Genomic DNA, 6,000 nt, shown 5'->3' with positions numbered 1-6,000 from the left:
ATTCCGTACTTTCAATGGCACTCGAGATGGAAAAACTGTTCTTGCATTCATCAGTCAGTTTGATGATTACTTTTATGAGGAAACATACACTGAAAAAGATAAAATCAAGTGTGTCACTAATCATTTAGTGGATAGAGCATCTCTTTGGTGGACCGTGGTTCGTAAGAGCATAGACTGTCCCACTACCTGGGAGAGTTTCAAGAAGAAGTTTATGCAGAATTTTCTTCCTCCACAATTCCATATTGAAAAAGCCATAAAGCAATAGGACCTTCTTCAGCAAAGAGATCGTGAGCCTATTCCTCAGTACACTGAACGATTTTGGAATGCATTACTCCAGTTACGCATGCTTGAAGACGTACATGAAGCGACTCACAAGCGCAAGTATATGTCTGGATTACTTGGGCATTACTATGCTGAAGTCAATATGTTCAAGCCTGCAACTCTTGAAGATGCAATTTCTTTAGCTCATGACACTGAAGACAAGCTTTGAGGAAGAGACAAGCGTCCACAACAATTTCAAGCAAATAGTAACTATGGAACTAAGCAATTCAATTCAAATTTTAGAAGATTCAATCAAGGTCGATTTCCTTCATCATCTTTCCGTAAGTCTTGGAAAAAACCACCTGCTTTGCCATCAAATACCAATCAAAACCCTAAGCCAACTTCACAGTCAAATCCTAATATTCCTAGACTTTCTACCATTGCAAACAATGTATCTAAAGCCAAACCTATAGTGTGTTACAAATGCCATCAACCTGGACATCTAGCAGCCAATTGCCAATCGAAGAAGCCACCTGTCCATATCAACTATCTTGGAGCAATGGAAGATGAAGAACATGAAGAAATGCCTGACTTTACGGAAGATGAAGACGACATTACTACTCCTTCGGATACTTTACCAGGTATGCCAACTCCACATTCTTTGTTGACAATGAAATGTTTAGTGCATGGAAAAAAAAAGATCATTTTGCATGATAATGGTAGTACACATGATTTTATTTCTGCAAAGTTAGTGAAAGAATTGAAATTACAAACTGTTCCTACGCATTATCACATTAAAGCAGCATTCTTAGGCACAAGGTATAATGGAACACAAGAGGTGCATGATCTAGAAATTCAAATTGGTGAATACACTGAAAGAAGGAATTTTCTAGTTGTACCATTACAGTCTAGTGATATTATTTTAGGTATGCCTTGGCGACATCAGCATAATCTTGATATAGATTATTCCACGCATTCAATTAATATTCATTTTCAAGGAAAACATATTACATTGTATGGTATGCACGCATCTAATACTTTTCCACTGCTTCTCATACTCAAGCTAAACGTGCATTACGCAAAAGTAGTAAATCTTATCTAATTTGGGTGAATGAACTGCAAGCTAAAGAAAAACATATGCACCCTAGGCATAAAGAATTTCTTGCACAATTTAAAGACTGTTTTGTTGAAGATCTACCACCTGGCTTACCCCCTTCACGTCCTGAAGACCACAAAATAGATTTAATTCCTGGTACACACAACCACCTTGTAAAGCACCATATAGGCATAACCAGATAGAGTAAAAAGAAATTCAAAATCAAATTGAGGAATTACTAAATAGAGGATTGATTAGACCTAGTAGTTCTCCATTTGGTGCACATGTTTTGTTAGTAAAGAAGAAGAATAATACTTATCATATGTGCATTGACTATCGTGCTCTAAATAAAATTACTGTAAAGAATAGATATCCAATTCCTAGAGTCGATGATCTTATGGATAAACTACAAGGTTCTTCCATATTTAGTAAAATAGATCTTAAATCTGGTTATCATCAGGTGAGATTAGATAAGTCTGACATATTCAAGATTGCATTGAGAACACAATTTGGTCATTATGAATTTTTAGTGATGCCTTTTGGATTAACTAATGCACTTACTACATTTAATAGAATGATGAATCATATATTTTTGAAATATCAGCATTGTGTTATTGTATTCTTTGATGATATCTTGGTCTTTAGTAAAAATGAGAAAGAACATTATGAACATCTATCCTTGGTTTTCAAGTTGTTGAAAGATAATCAATTGTATGCTAATCCGGAAAAGAGTGAGTTCTTTCAAACAGAAATTGAATATTTAGGTCATATTGTGTCATCAAATGGTATTAAGGTTGATCCTAAGAAGATAGAAGCAATATTGAATTGGCCTATACCTAAAAATGTGCATGAGTTACGTTTTTTCTAGGCCTTGCTAGTTTTTACAGGAAATTTGTGCGAATTTTTTCATTACTTGCTTTGCCTTTGACTAAACTTTTAAAGAAAGGTATTGTTTATTATTGGTCTGATAATCAATAGAAATCCTTTGATTTATTGAAACATGCATTAACCCATGCTCCTGTATTACAACTACCTGATTTTAATAGACCATTCTTTTTAGTAGTTACTGATGCTAGCGGATCTGGAATAGGAGCCGTACTTATGCAAGATAATCATCCCATAGCCTATTCTAGTTGTAAATTAAAACCCTCCGAACTTAAATATTTCACATATGATAAAGAATTATTAGCTGTGGTACAAGCTTTAAGACAATGGAAACATTCCTTAATGGGTTCTGAGTTTATGATTAAGATTGATCAACAGAGTATTAGACATTTACTTAGTCAACCTCAAATATCTGACCGACATATCAAATGGGCAGCTTTTATTCAGAGTTTTCATCCCCTTATCCAATATCAACCAGGTAAAGAAAATGTAGTGGCCGATGCATTAAGTAGAAGACCCACCATTCATAATATCTCTGTTATATCATTTGATTCTCTAACTCCTATGAAAGATACTTATCATCAGGACATTACTTTTCATGCTAATTGGAATAAATTAGTTGGAAATAACTGGATTCCTATTGATTCACTGTCTTATAATGATGGATTCATGTTTTATGAAAAGAGATTATGTGTTACAGTTCCATTCAGATCTTTTGTTTTGAATGAGATTCATTGTCCTCCATATCAAGGTCATAGAGGTATCATATCTACTTTGCGTACATTGACTGAAGATTTTTATTGGCCACATATGGACACTGATGTATCTAACTTTGTTTCTGAATATCTGATTTGTCAAAGAGTTAAGAGACATCATGGTAAACAGTATGGATTACTTATGCCTTTATCTATTCCATCAAGACCATGGGAACAGATTTCTATGGATTTTATTACTGGTTTACCTAATACTAAAGCTCACCATGACATGATTTAGACTGTAGTAGACAGGTTTAGTAAACAAGCATATTTCATTCCATGTAAGAAAACTTTAACAGCATCTCAGGCAGCACAATTGTTTTTGAAAACTGTTTTCACTAATCATGGATTACCAAAAGTTATTATTTCTGATCGTGATTCTAAATTTTGTAACAACTTTTGGATTACTTTGTTTGCTAACCTAGGAACAAAGATTGATTTCTCATCTGCATTTCATCCTGAAACTAATGGACAAACAGAAGCCACTAACAGTACTATTTTAGATATTTTACGTGCTTACACTATTTCTAAATCACAAACATGGGACATACATTTGCATTTACTACAGTTTGCATATAACAATACACCACACACATCTACAAAGAAAGCACCGTTTGAAGTGATTTATGGTTATAGATTGTCTACACCTGTTGCATCTTTATCAAATAGAATTCAGAGTGCTGATGATATTGCTACTATGCACACTACTATTTTTGATGAGGTTAAAGACATGATTGCCAAAGCCCAGCAATCATATACCAAACAAGCCAATAAGAAAAGACAGGCCATGAATTTCAAAGTTAATGACTATGTTTGGTTGAGAATAGAAAAATGTAGATTACAAAGTGTAGATAAACACCCAGTTGTAAAATTAGCATCTAGATTCTATGGACCATTTAAGATCATTCACAAAATCAATGACAATGCATTCAAGTTAGAATTACCACCTCACTGGAAAATTCACAACACATTTCACATTAGTTTATTACGACCCTTTAGAGGCCAATTACTTGTACACCCTGTTTATGAAAACCCACCTTTGTTAGATGAAGAGACTGAAATACTTGAACCTGAAGCTATTCTAGATACTGACTTTATGACCACTAGAACTGGCCGAAGATATTCTAGATATTTAGTCAAGTTTAAAAACCATCCTATAGAGGAAGCCCAATGGATGCATGCTAGAGACTTAAATGCTTTCCCCACTTTGTTAGCTCCACATTGAGCTAATAGCAATTGAGGACAGTTGCTATCCCACCCCGGGGGTATGATGCCAGGAGGCATATTTCACGGTGGATTCCGTGCCAGGGTGGATTCCGTGAGGTTTTACGGTGGATTCCGTAAACTTTGTTGACCGGGGCTCATACACAAAGTGGATTCTTTGTACGAGAAGTTGATGGGGACGCCTATCCTTTTCGGGCGTTTCATTAATTTAGTGTGTACATGGGTGATTCCATAGCGGGTGATTCCGCAAAATACATATTAAATTAATAAACGTTTATGAGTTTAGAGTGCGCACTCGTAATAAATTAAGGTTAGGATTGATTTCTAACCAGTTGATTTATTTATGTAGCTGAAGACTGCTAGGTATTCACTTTTGTCGGTTTAATTGTATTATTTTACTAACGATTGTGAATGCTTCAGTTGATGTGTAAAGATAGCAGCAGTGGTGGAGGAAAGCATTGGAGGATAGCGTGTATTCGAGTTATCACTTATATTTTGATGGGCGCATACTTTAGGCATGGCGCCTATATTTTGTCGCACCTATTTATTGAGGCGTTGGATATTTATTTATTATTTTGTATGCGCATGGGCGCACAATTATGATATTTGTATTTGGACATTGTATTGGGAGTGCCTGACTCTTTGGGCGCTCGCCCATTAGCTTTATTTCTATTTTGTGCTAAAGCAAACTCAAAAGCCAAAAGCGTGCTATTTTGTAATTTGGGCTATTATTTGAGCTTGAAGATGATTAATACATAAAATACATGCTTTGTGGAGCGCTCACACAAGGCATGGGGGGAGATTGCACCCAATTGGTCTCTTGTTCATGTCGTGCATGCTTTTTACCTTGAGTTTTGTGCAAAACGTAGAGTTCTTTTGTTCTTGGGGACCTTCCGACATTCATTACGCGAGCATACAGCATCCGATCTGCGCACCAAGAGAGGTAGACATTCATATTCTTGACTTTGTATTGTCCAGGCACAAGCAAGCTGAGCAAAAGGTGTCCTTTCTTGGTGGAAAGCCATGGCGATATATTGTAGTTAACAAGGACCACGGGCCATACACTATGGGGGGTGGAACGTAAACCAAAAGGATTTACCCCATCCATGGCAAGACCGAATCGTAGATTCCTCGCCTCCTTTGCAAAGTCAGGGAAAGTCTCGTCAATGTGATGCCATGCTTCTGAGTCAGCTGGTGTAGGCTGTACACCATCAATGGATCGATTTTCCGCATGCCATGTAGTCAAATTTGCAAAACTCTTGGTCCGAAAAATGTGACGAACACGTGGTATCAGCGGAAAGTGCCTCAAAACCTTCTGCGGAATAGTCTGTCCTTGCAAGTCATTTCGATACCTGTCCGCACCGCACTTGGGACATGTGGCCAGCAATTCAAACTCTCCTTGGAAGAGAACACAATCATTGGGGCAAGCATGAATGCAATTATAATCCATGCCTAGCTTTCGCAGCACTTGTCTTGCATCGTCACGAGACTCAGGCATCGTGTTTTGGATAGGCAAAATATAAAATTTCAACGTTCTACAAATTGCAATGAAGCATGTTATTAGAGTGCTATATAGCACATTTTAATGTCTTTCAATAAAGAATCATACACATCATAATATACCTGAATAGCTCTATCACACTCGCATCGCTCCATCCATACTTTGTTTGTATGCTCAACAATGCAAGAAGTATCTTCAAACGGGATACCCGACTCCCATCATACAATGGAATGGCAGCCTCCACAATTAAAGGATCTTGGGATTCCCAGTCCGTCGGA

This window comes from Lygodium microphyllum, chromosome 6 (assembly GCF_053477565.2).
Source record: "Lygodium microphyllum isolate KBCC chromosome 6, Lygodium_microphyllum_v1.1.10, whole genome shotgun sequence".
NCBI lineage: Eukaryota > Viridiplantae > Streptophyta > Polypodiopsida > Schizaeales > Lygodiaceae > Lygodium > Lygodium microphyllum.
This window is presented reverse-complemented; position numbering follows the sequence as displayed.